This window comes from Anas platyrhynchos, chromosome 2 (assembly GCF_047663525.1).
Source record: "Anas platyrhynchos isolate ZD024472 breed Pekin duck chromosome 2, IASCAAS_PekinDuck_T2T, whole genome shotgun sequence".
In the NCBI taxonomy this organism is placed as follows: Eukaryota; Metazoa; Chordata; class Aves; order Anseriformes; family Anatidae; genus Anas; species Anas platyrhynchos.
In genome coordinates this window covers 146,034,777-146,060,972 of record NC_092588.1, presented here as the reverse complement: position 1 = coordinate 146,060,972, position 26,196 = coordinate 146,034,777, and the positions used below count along the sequence as shown (strand labels likewise).

Genomic DNA, 26,196 nt, shown 5'->3' with positions numbered 1-26,196 from the left:
CCTGTATGGGGACAGAACAAACACAGCAAGGGTCCTAGGAAACAGCTCTATGAGATGAGATATAAGGCAGCTTTTGCCAACTCAAGCCAATAGAAGGTGCAGTGAGATTGTTCAGCTGGAAGTATATTTTTCTGCCTTTTACATGTGCACTCATAGCCAACATGTGAATTTGTCATCAGGCTCTAACAAATTGCTATTTGTTTTGCAGAGTGCCTATGTCATCCCCTGCAGGAACGAGCAGAACGCGGAGCAGGAGGCATTGCAGCTGGTGCAGCAGCCCCCACTGACAGACATGAGACAACTGCTGGGATTTAACACCCCCTGCCCTGCAATGGCTGATCCTGCTTTACAAACTTGTGGCCAGGTCCCTCGCACTGCTTTGCCTACACACATATCATAACCCTGGGTTCAGGATTATACAGGAGAGATTCCTTGTCTGCAGCCATGATTGCTCAGCCCTGGCAGAGAGCCAGGCTTCATACCCGGGTGACTGTTTAGAAATAACCTGAGCTCTCTGAAACTCTCCCAGGTAAGATCATCCTGCAGGCAATAGAACTGGGCTACTCGCCCAATGTACACGGAATAAATGCCAATTATTCATTTCTTTATAAGGCAGTACTAAGAGATTGTGTTACACAAGAGGCAGGGAACTTGTCATTTTTTCAGTTTCTCAGAGTACAATAGAAGCAATCCCCATAGGTGCAGAGAATGATGACAGATGAGTAACCAAAACCAGGAGATTTCTGTTGTTTCTGGAAGATCCCTGGAAACGCTTTCTCTAACTTTTAGAGCATAGATTGTTCTTACTCTTTCTCAAAAAATACTTGTCCCTTATGTTTTCCAGGAGCATCACCACAGAGAGGAACTGTCTGTCCTCTGCTGCTTACCATTCATTTGGTAGCAATCAGAAGTTCTCTGCACTCTTCTCCCATTTTCTTCTGAAATTCAACTCAGTATACAATATATTTACCTAAGACACCCCATTTCTGCAGCTGAAGGAAAAGTGCATCATGGAGGATTGGGCAGCTAAAAGGACTCAGAAGTGGACTGTACCTGTCTCCAGAGGGGGCTTTGCCTGAACATAAGACTGAAGGTGAAAAGGAATAGATAAGTGAGTATCGTGTGTGGGTTAGTAGATTGCCCTCAGATGAGAGCCTGTGTACTGATCAGGTGCCTTGGCAACCAAAGGGCACTACACAGTCATCAGGGTGAGCCTTTTTGCAGGCAATGGAGAGAGGAGAGTTTCAAATTTATCTCCTGTAATGCCAGGATGTCCTTTCACCTTGGTCAGCTGAAAGACAGCTGGGATCTTTAGATGGTTTTCCTCACCCAAGATCTACTCATAATGAACCTTTTTTGCATCTTGCATTTCACATATTCTCCAAATGAAGGAGAAAGATTTCTGCCCTAGCACTCACGGTTTTATGAAAGAAGGAATCGTGGTTTTATAGGGAAGGGAGGGGAGGGGAGGGGAGAAATGTCAAGAGACTCAGGAAATGCAACGTGCGGTGTTCATGAGTCTTAAAATAAAATAACCCAGACATTTAAAAACAGTGCCATCTTGCTTCTCAATTATGCACCCTGTCCTAAATTTGCAATATCTGCTATCCTTGATCTTTGCTCTTAAATCTCCAGGAAGCAACGCAAAGGTGGAAGCTGCTCTACTGAGCCTTCACTCCCTTCAAATTTATCCTTCTTCCCTTACTATTACTTCTCTTTGGTTTGGTACCTTTATTTTCTAATTCTTTTTGTTCTCTTCTTCAGCTCCCTACTCCTCCCCAGTCACCTGCAGTCCTATCCACAGGTCTCTGTTCTTCTAAACTCTTCACGTTTGCATCACTCGTCTCTCCCCTTGTCTCCTCTGTTCTGCTCCATGTAGGTCACCTGTGCTTCCTTGTTCCACAACAGCAATTTTAACTGCTAGATCAGAGGACATCAAATTATATTTCACATTGATTGTAGCATGATGCTATATTTCACAGAGATTCAAGGACCTCTGTTATACATACAGGCTTGAACTATTAATGCACATTTTTGTTGTGAGATGTGAAATGAAGAAAGTGGAAGGGACAGACAGGAATGGAATATCTGGACATCAGAAAACTAAAATAGATTTTATAAGACTGTCTCTAAACTGTGGTAAAATAACTGGGGGGGGGGGAAGGAACAGCTAAAGGAAAGAAACAAAGTCACAGACGAAAAAGACAACAATGTTTTTTGTTTGTTTGTTTTATTAGAGAAAAGAAAAAATAAAAAAAAAAAAAAAAAAGAGGAGTATCAAGAAAGGATTCCCCATATCATCCCTGTAATATTTTGAAAGGAAGCAATCTGGTACAGAGCCAGCAATACCAATGTCACAGTGACAACAAGGAGCATTAGACTGGATGGAGATAAGAGAAGGAAAGATAAAAAAATTTAGTGTGCAGATAAGACAGAAAAAAAAGCACATAGAGATCTAGGTGTGGTACTGATTTTATGCTTGAATTTGTCAGCCATGATTCTAAAATAGGGATGGGGTTTCTTCCTGTCAGTGACTTTTGGGAGCTAGCTACTACAGTGCTAGTTTCAGAACACTCCTAAGAGCTATGATACAGTAGCCGCCTAATCCTGACCAATGTTCATTGAAATCAGATGTTTTTCCACTGGCTTCTACAGGAACCAGATTGAACTCTAAAAGAAAGTAATTTGTGGTAATGGTAGTACTGCTGGCGGCGTACTTAGCAGGGAAACTTTTTTTCATAGAATGGTGATTCATCAGAACAGATTTTTTTTCTGCAGCAACACTGAATATTGAAAAGGTGGCATTTCCACAATGAAAAAAATAAAATAATAGGTAATTGGTTAAGACAAGTGACCATTGATTTCATTCATCCAAGCTCAGCACCTCCCTGACTGCTTAAAACAATATTCACCTCATACTCACCAGATCAGGAGCTTGAATCTTCATTTTCCTCATTTAGGTCCAGGTAAAGGTTCCTGCAACCTTGCTTCACAAACTCAAAAGAACAGCCACTTCAGGTCAGGAAGAATGAAAAAAGAAATTGGGACAAATAACCTATGGTCGTATCTGGACAGATTTCTGGGGGTAAATACAGGAAAAAACTTGCTGTACTGGTACCTCCTGAACTCTAATAATGGATGAAGGTGCAAGGTATTCACTGTTTGTTCAGATGTGCTTGTTCCTATTTCAAACCATGTGCTCATATGGTCACATCTTTGTCATGAGAGGAAATACTCTCAAGACGTGTGTTTCTTCCCTTCTCTGATTTGTCTTGGCACGAATACTAAAACCACCTCATTACAAATATTTTGCTTATTCACATTTTCCATTGAATGTGTATCTGGACCTTTCCATATTATATGAATGGGTGCATGCAAGCTAACAGCACTTTTTGCTGGCTAGAGGAGTATCACAAAATAAAATAATCTTCTCTAATGACTAAGCTGCCTGACCTTGTGACTGTAGTAATGCCAGAAGCATGGCTGCTTTTTAAAGATACATTTTCTCATCTTTTCAGTGAAGTGTTGTGGTAGATGTGACAAAGAAAAACCCAGAGGAGGAAGCTCTCCATGTGACTACAGTCAGGAAGGCATGGGGGATCATAGGCTTCCCCACAGTGTTTTGCAACCCTGCTCTTACAGGATCACCTCAAGATAGAGCAGTTAAGCTCAGTCTCTGTGCTCATTAACTCTGTGACCCCTCTGCTGAGGAAGTATTTAGGGAGTACTTGCTCTAGAAACACAAACCATGGACCAAAACCCTCCTTCACTTCAATTTCAGTAGGTTGCTGTTCCTTGGCGGTGAATTAAAATACCAAGGGCAATAGATTTAAGGCTCCTGAGCTCACAAGGAGCTGGCACTGTGGGTATTTCCCATGAAGGGCTGCACAGCCTAAGTGCTCCTTGGCCTCAGTGGTGAAGGACTGTGCTGCTCACCAGTAGGGCTAAGCTTGGAAAGCAAAGGTGTCTGTTTTGTGAGCAGAGGGCACACAGGGCACTTCTGCAGCTTGCCTCTAGCATGAGCTCCTTCCCAAGGTTTGATAATGTCATGAAACCCTTCCTGAAAGGACCCATTAGTTAACATTTACACATTCTTAACTGCAAAATACTGTCTCATTGCTAAGTGAGGTAATATTTCAGTTGCTCATTTGCTCTCCCTGAGTGGGAAGGTGTGTTGCATGTGGGGCCTCAATTGCAGCAAATGATACCTTATCCCAACCCACAAATCCAAACTTCTGTTTCAGTGAGGAAACGCTATGCTCTTTTTTTTCTTTTTTTTTTTTTTTAGATAAACACTTGACCAGTAGCTTCATCCTACCAATCCACTTCTCTTTTTTTCAGCAATAAAATATACTCAGCATTTTCATTTAACAGGAATACATTCTGGGGGAGAAAAAAAAAAAATGATGTTGGTTTTGTTGTTGCTGTTTTTCCTCTTTTAAATACACATATCTTCAAGAAAAGTAGAGGGAAAAATCAGTTTGGACTTCAAGTCCATTGTATGACATGTATGATGGTGTCACTGACAGACCTGGGGGGGACAGCGCTCCACTTTGAATCACACAGAATCACACAGAATCACACAGAATTTCTAGGTTGGAAGAGAGCTCAAGATCATCGAGTCCAACCTCTAACCTAACACGAACAGTCCCCACTAAACCATATCCCTAAGCTCTACATCTAAACGTCTTTTGAAGACTTCCAGGGATGGTGACTCCACCACCTCCCTGGGCAGCCTGTTCCAATGCCTCACAATCGATTCTCAATGAGTCAGTTAAATTCTTTTAACATATATTCAACATATACAGCCATGCCGGACCACACAAACTGAAATCAGTCAATATAAATATAATATTGTATGCATGTGAACATGTATTTTTTTGTAAAATTATGCCATAGATTATGAATATTTTTCTTAATCCAAATCCAGCATTTTCTGTGGATGACATATTCTACCTTATATTTACTAAAACCTATAATGGAACCTAAACTCTCCAAAAATTGAAGTTTGGTCTGAGTTTTGTGACTCAAGACAGTTATATTAACTAATCTTGAGGGAATTTTGTATTCATTTTTAAAAAAAAAAAAAAAAAAAAGTCAATTTATGTCAAATTATGAAAAAAATTCTCAAAGAGCAAGAAGTTCTGAGGAAAATGTATCACACACACACTAATATAATAGTTATAATAATTCCTGGAAAAAATCACAAAACAGTTCTCCAAAAGTACCGCATACTCTTTATAACTGGCTAACTAAAATTAAATTAAATTAAATTAAATTAATAGTGAAATGATAACATTCTCTTTGCCACTGGACATGGTTCATCCACTACAGTTCAAATTTTGCACTACTAGAAACAAGTGTTATTGTGCTAACTTCATTATAAACTGTCAAAGATTTGGGCCAAACATGTTAGAAATTATTACACTTCTGATCAAACCTTCTCCTTATGTTAGAGAAATATAAAATATTTTTGTGTGAATAAGTGCAAGTATTATGCCATGTAAATATAACCTTGTTTTCTCATACAGAAGAAGTTAAGTCAGGACCAAAAATAAATAAATCTCTGAATCAGAGAAGTATTTTTGGAGAGATTGCTTTGCAAAGGGGAAAACTTGCTTAGTTTTTGTTTAAACTAACACCAGTGTTGCACTGACATGTCTGGATTAGATTTCCAATGCATTTTCCAACCTGTTGGACACCTTCCACAAATTATAAAAAGACACCACAAACAGAAGTGAAGAGAAAGAGAATGTTACTTTTGTGCACAAATTTCTCCTTAGGGGTTTGTAAAAAGGGTCAGTACACATTTTTGTGTAAAGATACGGGACAAATTTACTACAACAGAGACGAGCAGTAAAAGCAAATTTATTATCATTTTTATCATTCCTGGCAGCTCTTCCAGCAGACAGTCCAGGTCCATGAACCATGTAAGGCTTTTCTGTGTCTCAGAGCTTCCACATCTGAGCAGGTTTGGGAACCAAAATTTACTGTTCAAAAGTGGTCGAAAGGAATTGGCCATCTCTTATATCATCTATCATACACTGTGTTCCTGCACAAAAAAAAATAAAAATAAAAATAAAAATAAAAATAAAAATAAAAATAAAAATAAATTCTTTGAAAGAGAGGATCTAAGGGAGGTTTGTTTTTTTTTCCAGAAGCAAAATAAATTTACTAATTATTTTAACTGAAAAATTATATAATTTGTTGTGATGATTTTTCAACTGTTAGTTGCATCTCCGCAGATTGAAAGTTATTTTCCTATTTGTTAACCATGGATCATTTTTATTCACTGCCAAAGATATTACAGCTCACCTGTCTGAGGACAGGGGTTGGGAGATAACAGCAGTTTCACAAAAGAAAAGCAGAATTCCCCAAGTCAATCATGGTTCCAGAAGAGGAAAGCCCAGAAATTCACACTGCTGTAGCACAGCATCGCTGCAATATTTTCTTCACCCTCAAAACAAGCAAGCCACCCACTCTCTAAGAACTAAAGAAACAGCTTCAGTTCTTGGAATGAGAAAAAATCCAGGGGAAAAAATAATAATAATAATTTAATAAATCCATTACAATTATTATTCCCAATATGATCTGCAGGCATTTGTGTGTGATCTATTTCTTCTGGGTCTAATGGAAAACGTTACAGTGAGTATGGGAGATTGTATGACTGAATTATTATGCAGGTCATGAGTAAGAGGTTTCAGTAAGAGTCTAAAATATATCCCTATCAAAATAGAGTATCTGTCTAAAATCAGAACTGTTTCCGTAACTGATCAGTGAATTCAGTCTGTGTTTCCATTGACTGGGCATACTGACCAAATTCTGCCCTTTTACTTGGAGGATAAGATTTACTTGCCCTTTAATGTTAAGTGACATTGTTCCATTTCAGTTTCAGTGTTTCTAAAGAGTCACCAAGGATTACCCAGCAGATCCAAACAATCCTACTTCATACTTCCCTGGTGGAAGTATCATTCCAATCACTTTCCTTCCCAGAGCCACAGGCAATGAACACCATCACTTGGGACTTTAGTTACCTCGCACAGTAAGCCTACAGAGATACAAAAGTGCCCTAGAATCATACCACTCCTTCCAGAGTAGGAAAGAAGTCTGCTTTCTGTCTTTTATAATTATCCCCAATATTTTATCACCCCAAACAGGTTGCCTGCTTGCACTAGATGATAAGTAAACATCATAAATGGCAATCTCATGCCATCATGTTTGTACACTCCCTCCTTCTCCTGATCGCATTGGGACCTTATCTCTGGAGATGCTTTCCTTCTTCAAAGAGCTCCTATATTTTCTATGTATCACTGTTTTTCTGACATCAGTCTGCAAATATCCCTTATTAGACTCACTGCTCTGACATCATGTTGCTTACAAGGTACCATCTGATGAAGTGTTTTTAATCTACTGGTCCCATTGAGTAATGCCTTTTGGTTGGCTTCAACCATCTTTGAATGTATGGCTGTTTACAAAGTTTGTTACTCTATTCTTCAGCTCTCTTACCGAGAAGAAATGTATGGAATTGAATTGCTTTTGACTTGAATCTTCATCAACACTGTCTCTTAGTGATAGGAATACAACCATAATTTAACATCACTGTTTTGCAGTTCTCTCTGAATTCAGAATCTTCTAAATCATCAAGAATTAATTAAACTCTTCTTTTTCAAAACAAAGACTACTGAAGTTCACTGAATCACACAAGTAAAATGCACTTAAAGACATGACACTAAAACCACTCCACTTGTGCAATAGAGAGTTGACACTGGCAGGAAAATCAAAATGTGTCAGAGATGCCTAGATAGTATGGTATTTCTATTCCAGCTCTCAAACCACTTAAATCACAGGGGTCTTATGTATCCGTAGCACTCACCAGCTTCAGAAAGCATTTGACTTTTCTCACTCCTAGTCATCAACTCCTTTTCCCTGAGGATGAAAGTGAAGACATAGTGGAGTACCTATCTGCAGTGTGATGCAGTAACAAATTGGACTTTTTTTGCTTCCCTGTGCCTGAGAGGCATCCTAGGGGTAGTGCTTAATAGTTTTGATGTACATTTTACTCCCCCATCAGAAAACATCCTTTGGTAACAACTACCAGGTCTGTGATGTGAAGAAAACAAGACCAAATAAGCAACAATGTCTGCATCAAGGGTTAAGAAAGTGCATGAGCCAACTGATTAGTTTCTTTTGTATTTATCACCATGATTACATATTAATGTATGCACTAAACATGCAGATAGTTTATAGTAATATCTTTATATAAGCAAGCATAATGTCTTTAGAATAGCATAAATCCAGACCAGATTTAGGCAACAGCGTAAACTGCCAAATTTGAATGCTTTTTACTATCATTTCATGCATGGAAGGAAAGAAATCCCCCCTACAACTTACTGAAAGCATTCAAGGAGAATCCTCATTCCTCTAACTAATTGCTATTTTTGTCAGAAATGTAAGCTTTTGTCATGGCACATCGTAAATTACTGATAACATATCACCAGTGAACATTTGTAAGTGAGATAAATGCATAAAGTATTTATACTGCTTCCAGACCAATTAACACTCTGCCACCCTTCACCACCCAAGTTTGTTGGTATTTGAGTTATTTACAAACTGAAGCTGTTTGTCTTTAAATAATCTTTGCTGTTGTACAGTATTATTATACCAGATGCATAGCAGAACTCCAGATCCAAGACAGTTATGAAATTCTCCCCCTGGCTCCGTCAAAAGGGGCCCTTGTTGATTTCTCAAGTACTTCAGCAGCCAGCGCCCACAGTTGCTCTATGGAAAGACATGAGTCATGCCCAATTCATTCATTTAAAATTCTCTCCAGCTCAATAACTTCTGGCAGGCATTCCAGCCCATTCTCTGGGTGTCAGTAACACAGGCTGATTTAGCTGAATGTTCTCTTTGGCTCGTTAAGTGGAGGAATTGGATTATCATTACATTCCTATCAATCAGGTGCTCTTCACCAAAGATTAAAAATGAGCTAAGGAAGCAATGGGGGGTTATTTTTCTAACACTGAAAAGCAATATGTTGTTTTTAACTGCAATAATAATGCTTTATACCAGCTGACCATTAAACCAGGCCTTGTACAGTAATTTATTGGAAATAAGGGAATTTTTCAGGCACAGTTTCAGTAAGCACAAACAATTTCTGAGCTATTCTAACCTAGGGTCACTCAAATCGATCCTTGAATTTGTATTCCAAGAACTCCCCCTCCTGTAGCAAACTCAGAGAACCTGTCAACTGACATTGCCTGAGACTGTTTTTTGGAAAGGTAAGTCTATGTCCTCCAGCAACTACATTGCCTCTTACAATTTCCTTAGTATACACTTGGCTTCTCCTGAGAAATGCCAGGAATTGAACAGCTTTTCTTCACTGGGTTTTTAATGTTCTAGCACTACTGCCCTTTGGCAGTGGAAGAATGAATCCATGTCCATGACATTACAGATTGGACTGCCTTTAAAAGTCCCCTGGAGATAAAGGCATTGCAGACCAGCCAGGAACTGAAAAATGGAGTGAACTCTGTTTCCATATCCCCACTGACATCCTGCTGCTACCATATCATAAAACTATGCACTGATCCAAGAGACATCAGAAGAAGACGTCTGAAGATGAGGAGACATCTGAATGGGGAAAGAAGAGGGAAAGCCAGAGCCATTTGATCTGATCCAGCTCCCGCTGAAATAATTTTTTCTATTCTATTCACAGTACAAATCAAACTAATTCAAAACTGTTCTATCTCCTATCATCTGCTGTAGCAAAATGCCGTAATTCGCCACTATCTTCTACACAGAGAAAAATATAAAGATGGCATTCATACAAATGGCATGCCTTCAAAATTTCACAGCCTTTGAGACATTGTGTCCTAAAGTGCTTTCTCAGATCCAGGGACAGGGAATGTTTCGACACTAATTTGAATATATTAATAACAACATTATTAAGGCTGTGGAAAAAAATACATAAGCTGCATTTTCATTGTACTTTTGGTTTTCCAATGGTTTTCCAACTCATCAGTCTGCTAAAAATTTTTATTGGCCCAGGCAAACATCAAGCACAAGATAATCTCCAACTCCTGAAATGCAAGACAGACTTTTAGGTTATTTTGTAAGATGTGCATATTTTTACAGTAATAGTATTAAATATAGAGAGAGTAATGAGTGGCCTGATCCTCTTTTATTATTTTCAAAAACTGCAATGCCACTTATGGTCTTACAACCCTAAAGAGCTGGCAGAACATACATCTGACCTGGACTTAGCATAACCATTTACCTGAACTTGTTTTTTATAATTTGTCAGCCACGCCTTTTTCCTTGTTGTCAATATAAGGCAACATTTGGAAATAGCTAATTGAGGTTGATTCAAGTGAAAGCAAAACTACATTTTCAAAACTTTCAGTTCAGCCCCTTCAGCACCTTTTACCTGGGATTTTTGTTACACCAATCTATAGCAACTCAGAAACTGGGTGCTTCACCTAAGCTAAGCATCTCTTCTCACTTTGTTTCCAGTGAAAATACACAGTCACTCTATCTCAGGCTTACACTTCAATTCCAGATTTTGTATTCTTTCTTAGACTGACAACACAATCGGAGAAGGTTTCCAGTACATCACAAGACACCTGTGATTAACAACCTCAACAAATGTAAATGTGAGCTGGGACTTAGCTCTATTTGTTCATAAAAGGAATCAGCCATTTAAATGTCAATCTTTCCTTTTAAAATTTCATTCCTTTTTGTTTACTGTAGTTTTCACGTATTCATATCAGACACTGCCCTGATAAGACATATCTTTTTTGAAGAAAAAAATGTATCCCCTTAAAAGGTATTCTTAAAAGGTATCCAGCAATGCACTTCCAAAGAGCAAGAATGCATTGCTCTGGGTAGAATGGAGTAACCTTGTATAGAAACACCAACATCTGAGGTATATACTTGTCTGTAACCCATTTCAACCAAAATGGAGCTTTCTGTCTTCACAAGAGTCACTTTGGAGTCAAGACAAGAGTCACTTATGGCATTTGCATGGCAACAGTAATGCTGCACCTCAGGTTATTGTTCAGGTAGAGATAATGCATAATCAGTAATTGACACTAAATAATGTTTTCTATTAAGCACTGGCTTCCTCATTGATTGTTTCTTATGAATATATGTCATTGATTACTCCGCCACCACTCAGATCATTGTGCAGATTTTGCTTGGTATTTTGCTTAGGCAGTGTTAACACTGCCTAAGAATCAGAGCATTACAAATTAGGAAATCCTAGTTTGTGGTATGATTTTGATTACTATCGATTTTGGTTTTAATTTTCCTCCTTTCAGAAACATGGGTATGCAGTTGGGGCAAGGGTGCATTACAAAAGGCAGGGGAGAAAAATCAGTAGTGAGCATTCCTTCTCTACTTTCTCAAGGATGAACTCAAATAGATTGTTTGGAGGAAGGTTAATGAATTTAGATCAGGGCTCACAACAGCTGCCAGCAGATGGGGAGAGGCTGGGGGAAGCAATCTGCCCGAGGTAAAGAGAGGCTCAGAGAGGAGCAGGAAAGCACATGCTGAGAATGCTGCCTTCTTGACAGGTCAAGTAAAGTGCAATTTATGAGATCAATAAACAGGCCTGCCATTATTATGGATTAACCAGGCTTTTCTTCATTTAGAGACTTCTGCAGTACTGGAGAAAATGCCTGGGATTCTTGGACCTTCTGAAATAAGCTGTCTTGGGGAAAAGTTACAGGGAAAGGGGGAAAAGGAGTACAAAGAATCACCACAGACTGTTTTCTCTGCCCTCTGCCTCATTAAAATATTCCTGTATCTACACCTGGATAAGAAGTTTCACCTTTTTTTTTTTTTAACTTAACTCCTTAATTACCACAAAACTCCTAATGTGACCTGCCCACAAACAAAACTAATCATAGCCCTGCTTTTTTATCCTTAGAGAATATGAATTTTCCTTACAACCTCTGCATTAATTTCTGTCCTACATAGACATGTGTCAGCCTGTTCAGCTCTACACTGAAATGACTAAACAGACCAAAATGACTGAATGCATCTTTATATTTTATTGTGTTCTGCTCTCCCTCAGGTCTTCTATCGTCTGCTTGGGACCTTGGTGCAAACAGTTAACACACCCTGTTGGAGATGAAGTCATGCTCCTTGGCAAGCTTAGAATATGGTAGTACTGAAATTCATGGAGCAATAACAGTGTTGAGCAGCCAAATTATGAATACATAGAAAATTCCACTATTGTATGTGATAACATGATATTAAAGTTCATAGGAGGAGAGAGACTATCTTCATTGAAAAGTAGCATACAGGGGGGTGAAACCCCTTACCAATAAAACTACAAACTTAAGGCAACAGCCTATCTCATGTTCTATATTTCTGAAATAACAAGATTCACACAGCATTAGACCTGACTGAAGTTTATAAGAGCTACAATAATACTAAAAATAAAGAATCCCATTACTGAACTTTTTAAAATGTGTTCTCAATTGAAAAATAAAATAAGGCTGCCTTGCTTAAAGCAAACCAGAACAACATATATTTGGAAAATTGGTATTACCAGCAAAAAAATAAATAAATAAATAAATAAATGTAATAATAATTAAAAATAAATAAAATAATTAATATAAACAGCTGCTCTTGCTGCTAGGTAGGGCAAGGTATGCATCTTGTGACAGTGTTTGATTAAAAACATGAAAACGAAAAATATTTTCTTGTGAATGTTTTATATTAAAAAAAAATCCTCTAGACCATATCATACATATATGTATGTATTTATATACACAATTCTGTATTCCAAGATTCTTGTGTGTTTTTATAGGGAAAATTCTGCTACCTGAACAGTAAGAGAAAGAGAAAGAAACAATATGTAAATGTCTGTAAATATTTTTACAGCTATTTTAAGTAATTCATCTGTGTTGTTGAAATGCTAATTATTTGTTTAAGCAAAATGAAAAAAATGTAATGTATTTAATGAAATAAATTCCGGTTTCAAAAAAGACCAAGATCACAAACACCATCTGGCTTGTCCTGTTCAGGTACATTATTCATTCACTTTTATCCTAATTTATCCAAGAGATCAGATGCCACCATAATCTGAGTATAACTATTAGTATATAAGTATTTTTATGTATTTGTAGCCTTTCACAAGTGTCAGTACGAGTACTGTGCCTATCTTGTGGCCTATGCAGTTCTTTATTTTTGGCCCTTCTCCTGTGTTAGAGCTTCAGCAGACCAAAAGCCAGTAAAATAAATACACAACTTCAAAGAGCCACACAGTGTTAAGATATGTTTTATTTAGTATTTCCTTGTGGTTGTTTTTTTTGTTTTTGTTTTAGTTTTTTACAGTGATAGGCATGTAGACTACTACAGACACCAGAAGGTGTTGGAAGAAGGCTTCCAAACTCATAGCCTCAGTGTCCTACTTTTATTCTTCTTACAGTCCTAGCCCCAAGACCCCTGCCTTCACACACTGGTAGTCCGATACCTGTGATTTCAGGTAACTATCTTCCTTGTCATTGTTATTCACATTTCCTATTTTCCCCACAGAGAACCTCTACCCAAATGTCTTTCCACACCTCAAAAACCAACCTTGTGTTCTGTAGCTCCTCATCACAGCTCTACTTTTTCCCCAACTACAGAATCCCAGTCTTCATGACTCATCTGGGAAGAAAGAATTTTGGACAAGACTGAACACATAGAACACAGGAGACTCAAAAGGGTTTCTGTTCCCCAGTCACATATGATTAATCATTATTTGGACAGTTCTCCAGTGTTGGAGGTGTGAAGGCAGAATATCCAGGCAGATTTGAGATAGTTTTAATCTTATCTCAGTGTTGTAGCAATGGCTCGGTGACATAAATTTGAGGGTATACTTGCCATCAGCTAAAGGTCTATGGTCACAGTGGCTACCACATCCTTATTTTGGTGATGAAGTGATAGAAAAGCTAGCTCATACACATTCTGCATCATGTTCTGTTTGTGATGAGTTTTTGTTGCACAAAACATGGTTTTCAGACACAGTGGTGACTTCAAATCACTTAATCTTTCTGCAGACTAATTTCTGCATTACACTACTTAGTGTATGCCATAATGCATTCAGAACAGCTACATACCTGTGCAGATATTTAAGTTATCTTTGGTTTTAGCACAAAAATAATTGCAGCAATATAGTGCTCAGCAGGGTTGTAAAAACTGCCTGAGAACTGGTTAACTATTCTGAGCTATTTGCCTGCCCTGATCACTACACCTGATACAAGTATCCAAGCAAGATAATCACTGCAAGGAAGACAGATCCTTTATGATGCACAGTTTAGAAGATTATTGTAAAACAGAAGAGAAAAAAAAAAAAAAAAGAGAGAGAGAGAAAAAAAAAAGCTTCTATTCCTCAAAATATTTCCCTGGGGGGAAAAAAAATATATAAATATATATATATATATATATATATAATTTATATATATATATATATATATATATATATATATATATATAATTTTTATATATAAATATATAAAATATATATTATATATAATTTTATAAAAATATTATATAATTATATATAATTATATATATAATTTATATATATATAGAAAATGAACAATAATGAGAAAAAAAAATATATTGTCAAAATTAACACTAGTCTAGCCATAAACTTAGTGGACGTGTTTATCTTGCAGTCTTAAAAATTGAAGTTAAATGTCTTCGCTGTAAATTCCACCTGTCAGGTCACTCAACGGTAAGCTCAAGTGTAGCTGCTGCAAGTTACTGTGTCATCTTAGAGATAGGAAAGGAATTTGAGGGAAAAAAAAATGAAGCCCTTAAAAAAAATAATAATAATGCAGTCTAAATAATGCACTACCTATGCTGGCACATTGTATCTTTCAGGGTGGGCAGGGGGAGTGTTGTATTTTGGTTTGGTTTGATTTATTTCTGCTCTCTTCTCTGGAGTTATCTTTAATGGTGAGTCATTTGAAAATCACATTGCTTCAAGTGCAGAAAAAATGATCTCTCAGTTATGAGTGTTTTCCCAAGTGGTAGACAGTGTTGCTGTTAGTTATTTGTGCATATGTTTTACAACAAGATTTTCTCTGTTAGGCAGAGGTCTACAGGCCTGTTTGTTCTTCACATTATAAAGCCAAAGTTCTATGAATGAGCTTATAACTACTTCATTTCAAGAGCTAATGAATGATGAGGAGACAGTAGGTGGTGTAAGAAGAATTTGGCTATCCTTCATCTAAATATGCAACAATGCCTGTCTAATACATTCTTATTCTATTCAGGCTCTTACTTCAAACTACCTTCACTGCATGTACTTTCACTAGTTTGTGGATTTTGGAACTGAGGAAAAACAGTCAGAAGAAACTGTGGAATCTCGGAGCAACCAGGAATCCTGTCAGATCTAAAGCTTGCTGTTCCAAGTTGTCTTGCAGCACTTAGATGCTAATGAACAGGAAATAACTAGTTGTCACAAACTGCTACACTACTAGAACAGTCACCAGACTCTGCTTGCTATATTGTTAGATAACAAAAAGGTCTGAGAGCTAGAAAGCTAGAGACCCATTCCATTCTTTTCCACTATTGTTTTACTCTGCACTTTGTTTCAGCATTTTTAAAATGAAATCTTTCTTTTTCAATATTAGATAATATATTTCATTTCTTTATTAAGCTGAATTTTTAATGGGGTTAAAGAAGCATGGGGAAAAATTTCAATGTTTCATTTAATCCAAAACACTTTTCACCAGTTTGATGATATGTCCTTTTATGGAGAAGAGCTATAAAGATCTGTTATACAAACAAAAAAAAAGTTACTAATGGCTGTAAATAAATGTGGAATTGGAATTAACAAAATACAAATAAGTAATTATTGTTATGAATTAAAGAATAAAACAAATAATTTTCAAAAGTTTGCTACATAATCCATAGAAAAAAACTACAGCTAAAAACTCTGAGAACTCTTTATTGATCTACCTTATTGCACTTCTAGAAGATATGATGAATAAAGTTTCCTATCTAAGGGTTTGTTTGTTTGTTTTCAATGTTTTCCCATGGTCATTGAAACCTACAACTATGCTTCTTCAATATCCAAATTCTTTATACTATTAATAGCCTACAAAATATGAGATTAAAAGTTCCTCAACAGCAGAGAAGAATATTCCTCCTGGCTTCACCTCTTTTTGGGAATCTGAAAGTTAACTAGTCAGTCTACAGCTATGCAATGGGATCCCTCAATACCACAAAATGCATCTCTGGAGTGAGATTCACCCATCTGAAGAAAGGGATCCAAAGCAGATCATCTAAATTACCCTCTACTCACAGAGAAGACTGGATAATAAATTGTAAACTTTTGGAAAGCAAACTTAAGATGAAATTAATTGCATCTCCTGCTGTGTAATGTTTGTCTTCAGCAACATGAAAATAATCTTGAGATTTAAACAGTGAAATCCTTTCATTTTCTCCAGATGTTTAGAGATTCTGGGCTAAAAGGTGTTGCCAAATACAATAGAGGTATTAGTGATGCTCAGGGACTTTTTATATACTCTGTTAGTATCAATAACCAGGTTTCTAGGCTGCAATTATAGATTAAGCTATTCCCTTTCTTAGTATATTTGATTAACTGCAAGGGTGTTTTCTTTGTTTGTTTGTTTCCACAGCATCGAGTGTTCAGGCAGTAATGTTATCTGGCCATTAATACAAAACAGTGTTTCTGGTCTTAAAAAATCTCAGTGAGAGGATCTGTGTGCTGCACCTTCTCAAAGTAAAGGAATAAACAAAAAATAGATGTTTAATACTCCACCTTAAAAATATAAACATTTCCATGTTTCTTCCTTTTAAAGGCTGCTTGTCCATAAGACTTATAAGACTTATAAGTCTTACTTATATCAGCCATCCTGTGCTGGTTCCACTTTACCTTCTTGTCTTCCTCCACTTTGAAAAAAACTGCAGTGTTCATTGAATTATTAAGATTTCCATCCAGATCTGTCCTATACTCACAACATTATTACATAATTGGAAAATGATTTAGCAACAGCCTGTGAGCAGGAAAAAAAAAAAAAAAAATCAATAGTCCTTGATAATGAGATCTGTCCTACTTGTTCTTAATCAATTATTCAAAAAAAAATATATATATATGTATTACAGGAGGTGCTGCACATTAATAATCTTGCAAGCCTATGCTTTGTATTCCTATTATACTAATAAGCTCTTGTGAGGAAGGGTGAACTCTGTTTAAACTATCATTCATCTTCATTTCATATCCTGCCAAGTTCCTAAGCAAGGCCAGAAGGGCATGAAGCTTTTGTGAAATAACAAACTATTCCTAACTCTGAATGGTGATGATATTATCTTTACTTAACTGATAGAGCATCTGCTTTCTACCTCATTAATCACAAACATTAAAATGCAATAAACCCATTTTTTGAGTCTTAAAGAAAAAAAATATTTAGCTTATTTTGGTCTCATCTTTTTGGCAGGCTCTGTGTGCCTACTGTAATGGCAGAATTGTTTTCCTTTTATGTATTTATACTTCGGTATATCAACATATATTCATTCAGCAATCTATAAAAAGTAATTTTTTCACTCTTTTGATATGTTGGCTTCTGATCAGATAATTTCACTTTTAAAGAAACAAATTCCATTGCCATTCAGATTAAACAAATTCCCTACAATAGTCATTTTGGTTTTGTTTTTTGCTTGGTTAAGTCTTTTAGTACATAAGAACACCTGAGGTAACAATATGCCATTTAGACCTTGACCTGCACTGGTTGCATGATAACTTCACTGCCTCGAGAGAACCAACAACAGGAGGAAATTCTGAAGCCTCAAACTGAAAGTCTTTTTTGGTTCCCCTTTGCTCTAGTGTCCCCACTAACAAAGACTTTACAGTGAGGGTTTGATTATTAATTTCTGCAAGTCACAAGATAATTCATCTTCCTTTTTCAAAAGGATGCTAAGTAATTTACAAAAATATAATCACGAAAGCAGACAGCTATAATCATGAATACAGAGAAAAGAGACTTTTCTAACACTTCAGCGCCTTTTTCTCTCCATTCTTCTGTGTTAATACACTTTTCAGTCACAGCTCAATCACACAAGACTTCAAGTATGGGAAGCCATATGTAATATCTGACAAAACTACCAGAGACCACAGCAGGTATCTGAACAGGTGGTACAGTTTATTTCAATATATAATTTACTTTACAAAGAGCTTAGTATACTGAATTTAAAGCTGTTCTTCCTCATCAGAAAAGTAATAAATATTTTTTAAATCTTCCTAAAAGAGTCAATGATAGGGATATTTACATGTCTTCAGATGTCTAATAATTTATATCGTAATCTAATATCTAGAAGCATTTGATTACTTCACTGAAAGTTGAAACTACTGACAGTCACGTTGTCAGTGATCACCTCATACTTCTGAGGCCTACATCTTTCAAAATTCATAAGGGAAGACAGATTATGATAAAGGTGGACAGCTGGGGCATGAAACTACCTTTTGTTGTTGTTGTGTTTTCTTAAACCATGTTTCTTCACAAATGTTTTGATGTCAGTGCTTTGGGTATAACAGCACACCACCAACAACATAAAAGATATGGGCTTTCTGGTGTGATTTGTAAATATTGACACCCATAGAAAATGCCACGAAAGAGAAAAAAGTCAGACTTGAGAACCAATGAGAGACTTGTTGAGATGCTTACAGAAGAAAAGCTTAAGATCATATCTGATCAAGAAATTGAAAAAAAAAATTATTAAATATTCATATTTTGGTGTAGTTTAATGGCAATGACATTTTATTTCTGTTCTGTATTCTTAGTTAGTGGCATGAATTTGGATGAATACTTCAAAATTTCTCCAAAAGAGAATGGCTAGAAACTGTCTTTGCTAACAAGAGCTACATCTCAGCATTCACCACAGGGTGTTACTAAAAAATAAAAATAAACAAATACTTAGAAACTGGCAAGAAAAATCAAATGAGTTGGCAACACCACCTACATAAAGTTCTTCTGCAAGTGACCAGAATCTGTCAATTCTCTAAAAATAGGAACACCAAGTTCAGAACTACCATTTCTGTGGAGTCATTCTCACATATTCAGAGTTTTATAGCTAACTTATTTCATTTGAATCAAGTCTGTTCTTGTCATTTTAACTTAAATGAGCAACAAACCTTATTATCTTTATGATCATCAGAGCACAAATCATAGCTTGCCAAGTTCACAGCAGCACATATGTCAGTGTCTACAGTTGATTAACAGCTTTTAGAGGTCATCTTTCTTGCACTCTTATCTTTCATTTTGAATGTTGGCCTTCCTGATTAAGTAATTAGGAACTTTCTGTAGTCAGTAATTGAACTAGCTAACAATAAGCTCATAAAACAATTAAAGATAACCTGGAGATGCTAAGTCAATTTTTCAATACAATGAATTCTGAGAGTTGATCCAATCTCAAGATTTCAGTCAGAGGAAGAATTCAGGCAGAGTTAAATAGATATTTATTTGGTCAGCTAAGGTATTAGATATGAGAAAAATAATATAGATGGAAAATTTTATCAAAATTTTTAAAAATTCTTATATAACCCAAGAATGATAAAAAAGACTTGTTTCTGTAGCACAGTCATAAGCATGGCCCAACAAAACATCTGTGGTAAAGGGAATTCTGTTCCAGTTCAGATTCTCATCTTGTACCCAGTACTGAGTTTTATAATATTATTTATGCTGAGATCAATTGCCATGCATGCGCTGTAGATTCAGAGTTGCTGAGTCTGTGCATGGGAAAATTAAATAGGCTTTCATATGGGATTGATAGCATTCCCAAAGCTCCTCAGTGGCGAGCGTACGAGTGCCATAATAATGCACAAGGGTTAACAGTCTAACAGGTGAGCTAGCTAAGACAGAGAGCACACTGTTCTACAAACTTATGTAGGCAAATTAGTTATCTCATAATGAAGGAAAAAGGAGCTCCTTTTCCTGCCTGTGTGAAAAGCAGACAAGAATGTTAGAATTGTTTCACTCAAATTAGAGTTCATTCATAGTGTTGGACCACACAAGTTCCTTGATTGCATGATCTAAATTATCAAATCTAAGCACAAAGCCAATGGTGACTTCAACCTCAGAATCTTTAAGAAAAACACCAGGTATCTTGATACAACTTTGGCCTGTTTATGTCTCTGTTGTTAAAGTTTGGCATTTTAATCTCACAGTGTCATCTCTGCTTAGAGAGCTGCAGTAACACCTGCCCACAACCTGGGAAGTCCTGGTCCTGTTGATGATTACCGCCCTACTCTTTACTCTTTCACCCCAAAAAGAATTAGCATAAGAACAACTGCAGTGATCTTGAACAGATATTGATTCACTGCTCACACACTAATCTGGCTCTGAAGCTTACAGCTAAGATAACACTCTTAAAATAGCTGAGTGCTCTAACCTTGGCCAGCAATACAGAGAAGATGATGGAAGTAACATTTGCTGATAACTGATTTTGATTATCATTCTGTTCTGCCAAGTACCTAAACTGTTGGGGACAAGAACAGGTTGCAATATAGGGAAATACTTTTTCAATTAATTATAAAGACAGACAGAAAGATTAATGGAGTTGATGTAAATATTTGACCAAGGCCATTTAGAAAGCCCTGAGGTAGCCTTGAAACCAATAGCTACATATCACAGAATCAAAACTGTGGAGTGCAATTGATTTGGTTCTGGACCAATTCCCAGCCCTGCCTTGCATAACAAATAGGTGTAGTTAATAGCACATATTTACACAGTGCTTTATATCCGAGGATTGTGAAGAGTTAGCTTTTGAGTTAGCTTTTCCAATAGCCCAGAAAAAAATGAGCAATTGTTAGGTTTACAGGTACTGAGGAACTGAGAGGATTGCAGAATACCTTTTGCAAGGTATGGAAGAAGTGCTTTGAAAAAGTGTCATTTATGACACTTGGGAAGGGATCTTTAATATAAGTTGATCTTTTTCCTCAACTAAATACATATAAACACATACTCCTTTAAAAACTGCAATGTATTTTAAAATTCTGCCTACTCTTCTACGCCTACTGTCAACCATCAACAGGGAATGTCTCTAAAAGCACTGGTTTTGATGGTAAATGTCAGGAACATCAAGGTAAGATTGTGTGCTCTTGAGCTGTATGGCTGTGTTTGCCTAGCATTACACCATTGGAAATCTCTCCTATATCATACAACCTTGATAAAGTTGCACTTGCAGCAGCTCACACTGGAGGAGTGCAAACCTGCACTGTTCAGCCACACAGACGTGCTCAAGCTAACCTGCACATCTTCCCAGAAGGAAGGCACAGAGCTGTACCTGTAGGAGTAAGTACAGCTCTGTGCAAATAGGACTGGAGAGTTTCTAGCTCACAGTAGTGCCTTCTGTACTAAGCTGCCTAAAGAGGTGGGGTTGTCGTACCTTTCCTTTGGGCAATCACATGAGGTGATGCTAACCAACAGAACAGTGCTCCATAGATCATGCTTTAAACCTTAAGCAGAACACATCCAATGTTTGCTCCTTTAATTAGTGGTTCTTGAACTTCAAAACTTTTCCTCTCCCATTTGTTAAACTAAGGGACCATTACAGAACTGCATGAGACCTGGAGTCATAAAGTCTATCATATTCTTTATTAAATAATGCTGAACACATCTATAAACATAAGCTCATGAAAAGAAAAACTCCTGTCCCACTATGCATTTCCAGATTTCTGCAAAGCTATCATTATCTCACAGAACATTTCACATTGCAACAAATATTTCTGGCTCATAGGAGTTTCTGGAACAAGAAAGAACACGTAGGTGTTGTGAAAGCCTCTCTGTGTTTTGTTCAACTAACAAAGCAATGTGTCCTGTTACTTAAATCTCTGTCCCCTGGACAAAAAGCTCTCTGAATACTGCAACAGATGGAATTCTACATTATTTGTGTCACCACCAGACCTACAAATCAGGGCTAAACCAAAACCAAGGCTCTTCCTGGCTACGCTGGTTGGAGTTATGCTAAGCTATGCTCAATACAGAACTGACATTCAGTAGTTTCCATATGCTGATAATAACAGCTATAAAAAGAGTGACAGCAATCTTAATAGTAATAGTAATAATAATAATTATAATAATAATGATATAGCATACCTCAAGCTGCATTTAGAATAGTTTAAACACAATAAAACTGATAAAACCAGATTCAGCATGTCACTGGCTGAAGCATCCGCCCAGGAAATTCAGAAACACTTAGCTCACCACAAAGCAAAGAGAAAACAATGAAAACATTTGCAACAGATTCTTGTCAATGGGATACTTATGGGCCAGGGCTTAAACTGGAAAAAAAGATGAAGCCAGAATTACTGATTATTATTCTTTTAAAGTACTGTTTTTCAGTGTTTCCACATTATGACACTGTAAAGTTTAGTGAAAGCTATAATTCAATAATAATCACAGAAATGAGATTAAATTTGCCAAACCAAGGGAAACCCTCAGCCAGTGTAAATCAACAAAGTTACACTGGCATCAGTGAACTTAAACAAACTACACTACCAAGAATTTGGCTGAAAGAGCAAGGAGGAAAGAGAATGCAGTTATGTACGCAGAGAAGCCTGAAAGCTGAAGAAAGATAATTAAAAATACTGTATAAAGTCAGACAATTCATTCTTATTTCAATGTGGAAGAGCCACCATGACAGTCTGGGGAGTGGTGGGTGCTCTCAGGTGGACTTTGATATTGAAAAATAGACACCTAACACTGTTTGAGATGGCATAGGATACGCAGATTTCCAGACATATATGGAAGATTTGACAAAGACCTAAGGAGGAATAGCCTCAACTTTGGAGAAGCACCTGGAAATCAAGCAAAACATAATTTTCTTTTTTTCATGCCACAAGAGGCCAATGTCTGATGTTTGAAACCCAGCCTGAGCCCTTGCAGTCAATGAGGACGTGAGGGCCATTCAGCTTCAGAGGTGTAGACATCTGCCTTGTGGTGAGACAAACAAGTGACAAAGTTCTATGCACTGCAGACTGAAATTCCATCCTCTGTAACAGAGGTTCAGAAACCCAATTTACAGGTGAACACACATATGCACCTAAATTCAAATGTCTGAATCTGCAAAGTCATTATAATCCTGCACCCCATAGCAAATGGAAAAAAAAATGTGCCTTCACTCAACAACAGTTACCTGGTCTCCTTTAGACCATCTAGGTTAAAAAATGACATCTTTTCAATACAGAGTGGAGCCAAATTTCTAATTTTCAATCCTTTTCCCAAAATAGACATCTAATCTTAAATGTTCAGCGTTCAATATTCTTAAATGTTCGAAACATTATTTGATGTTCGCTTTTGTCTTCAGTTTCCTTTTCATAAGGACACATATACCTCCAGAAATGTTAGAAATAGGTTTCATTTTTCTGGACACATGCCTCTCAATTTTCCAAGTATCTGTAAGAAAGAAAGAACATGTTTTCATAGGTAATGGGCTGGTACTGTGAGAGAGAAGTCACTAAGGAAGACTGAAGTGCACAAACACCATGGCTCACAAAAATATGTTTCCACTTAGATGTGACCGAATATCCAATTTGTCTGCACTTTTTCTCCTGAGATATCAAATTCTTTACTGTGTCTGAATGCTTTGAATCACAATACCTTTTAGCATTAAACATAAAGAGTCTCCACAGCTGGCTTTTCCTTTGTGCTTTTCCTTGAATTCTGTTCACTTCCCTCATCCCCCATCCTCATCTTCCCACAAACCAAACGCTATCTAATGGAGCCTCATTTTTTTCAAACGCTGCCTGCAGAAATATGTTTCTCACTGAAGGTGAACAGGAGCCAAGTGTAAGTATTGTCCCACCTCATCCAAACAATGACATAAAGGCAAAACTCAAGTGTTTTGTGGTGCCTACACATCTCACACAGCTCCAGCCACAGCAAGGTGGAATTCCCCATCCCCTCATGCTTACACCACCCTTTGAACAACACAAAACTGTTAAAAAAAATTCAGCACTGCAAAGGACTGATGCCTGAGGCTTGTTTTAGTTTCTTTCTCTTGATCACTGTCACTGAAACTCATGCTGCCTTTTTACAGCCATGGCACTCCATTCTGTGTTTATGACACTAATTCTCTTGGTCCATTCTGCCTGGTTTCTTCTTTATCAATGCTCCTCCATGCAGAGGGGTAAGGGGTCCTTACCCCTCTCAAGACTGGGGTGAAGAGCTTGCTCAGTGGCTCTGGTGGCTGCTCCAGAGGCCTCTGAAGTTTCCAGGTCACAACCATGGCAGTGCTCCTCTATCACACATTCCTGCAGGCCAATTCACCACGCTCTCTGAGGAACCCAAAGGAGCTGCAGACTACCCATGTGATGGTGGAGATTTAGGATGTCTCCTGAAAGAGTCCGAGTTAGACTCCCTAGTATACTCCTGTATCATGGCTCCTAATCATCAAATAGCAGGATGTAAAGATTTTAGTGTATAACAAGCAAACAAGCCATTGAACAAACTCCTTCTTTTGATTCCAACCCTATTTCCTCAAGCCTAGTTAGGAATACAGGTGTTTTGCTTAAGCAAAAGAAAGAGAAGGAGAGAGAAAAAACATTCACTTCTTTTTCGTCTGCTTTGAGTTGCTCTTACACCTTGTACCCTGCGTATTTTTTCCTCCTGTCACTACTTCTCCCTGGCAGTTTGCATCCCTTGTAACATGTAGAGGCTTAGTATCAGCACTCTCCAAGCTGTTAGGGTGAGCTGAATTGACTCCTGTTGTTGTGGTTACACACTTGAATAGAAAATCACAAGTAAAGCTTTCTCGTAAACATACTTTTATTTTCTGCTTTCAGTCTTGACTGCAACCCAGAAAAAGAGATGCATGAAAAAATGGAAAAAATGCAATGTTTTGTGAGAAGGAAGGATTGCCTTCCTGTATCCAAAATAAATAAATAAATAAATAAATCTCACATGTTACTTTCCTTTCAAAATGCTATAGAGTTCTTTATTGGGAGTTAGCTTGTTTCTGCCAGGACATGCTACAGATCAGGAGCTATGAGATTTGCAGCATGGTAGTGCTTAGAAGCTACAGTCCCGGACCAGCATCCATTTCTGCTAGGTAGAACAGAAACATTTTCAATACTTAGTTTAAAATCTAAGACTAGCAAGGAGTGATGCTAGCTCTATTTCAGTAGCTGTTTTAGGTTCTCCAGAAAGCAGTGCTGTAAAGCTCTTTAACAGTAATTGCCAAATTTTAATCATTTTAAAACTGCAGATGAGACCTAAGGTAACAATCCCATCCCCAGTCTGTGCTGTAAAGTGGAGTCATCAGCATAATTCATCAGCAGAGCCCTGAGCTAAGCAGAACTCTGTCTCATGGCACAGACTATGCACAATAGCAGGTGACATTAATGCATGGAGCTTCAGAGATAGCCAGACTCATTAAATTCAACTACAATTTCTGTTTTAATTTACCCCAAGCAAATTAAGTGACCCATGGTCTTTGATAGGAACTTCTTTCATTTTTGCTATCCAGTAATCTGCCTGTGTACAGGTGGACAACTGAACTATTTATCAACTTCAGAGTTGCAGAGGATGTAAAAAGAGCAGAGCAGAAGACAGAGCAGACGATCTGAGCATCCTCTTGTGCTCATGATATTTGTACTAACATTCAGAGAAACACCTTCATAGCCTATTTGTAAAGACTAGTATTTTTCTCTCCTTCCAGAGCTGAGAGAAAAAAAAAGAAAAAAAAAAAAAAAACACGAGACAAACAGGTTAGGCTCTGTTGAATTTAACAAGACACTGCATGATTAAAAAAGTCCTGCCCAACTTTCTCTAAATTATAGTAATGCTATTTTCTATCATTTATCCAATAATCTATGTCACCACTCTTGAAGTTTCTTCTGCTGGAGCTTTTGCTACTACTTTTATTGACTTGTTACTAATGAGAACTTTATTTAATCATATTTTGAGCCACACTGTTTTCGTTATGGGGACTGACATTAAAGAAACCATTTCACCGTGGTCTCAGGAGAATTAGCTTGTGCAGATTCATTAATCTAATATCATAGAGCAGAAACATATTTTTGTCACTTTTTTTTTTTTCTTTTCTACAACTGCATAAATCCTTTCTTTAAAATCCCTCACTCTAAATTTACTATACACAAAGGCACAGTAGAGCCCACTGGATACCCCCTTTTCCTCTGTGAGACTGCTTTTTTTGCTAACCTGGCATTGAAATAAG

General features: G+C 37.2%; 2 long non-coding RNA genes across 11 annotated transcripts in view; one reads left to right on the top strand and one right to left on the bottom strand.

Annotated features, from left to right (window-relative positions):
* LOC106014491 (uncharacterized) overlaps positions 1-2,954 on the top strand; it is a 31,481-nt gene extending 28,527 nt beyond the window's left edge. For 2 of the 4 annotated variants that reach the window (XR_011807090.1, XR_011807091.1), the window contains 2 exons: positions 209-529; positions 845-2,954. This is a non-coding gene — a long non-coding RNA (uncharacterized lncRNA). Of the gene's footprint in view, positions 1-14; positions 122-208; positions 530-844 lie in introns of those variants that run through there. The other 2 variants (XR_011807092.1, XR_002398500.4) reach the window with 2 other exon arrangements.
* A 2,731-nt stretch (positions 2,955-5,685) lies between these two features.
* Positions 5,686-26,196, bottom strand: part of LOC101789704 (uncharacterized) — a 208,769-nt gene continuing 188,258 nt past the window's right edge. For all 7 annotated transcript variants that reach the window (XR_002398501.3, XR_011807085.1, XR_011807086.1 and 4 more), the window contains one exon: positions 5,686-6,052. This is a non-coding gene — a long non-coding RNA (uncharacterized lncRNA). The remainder of the gene's footprint in view (positions 6,053-26,196) is intronic.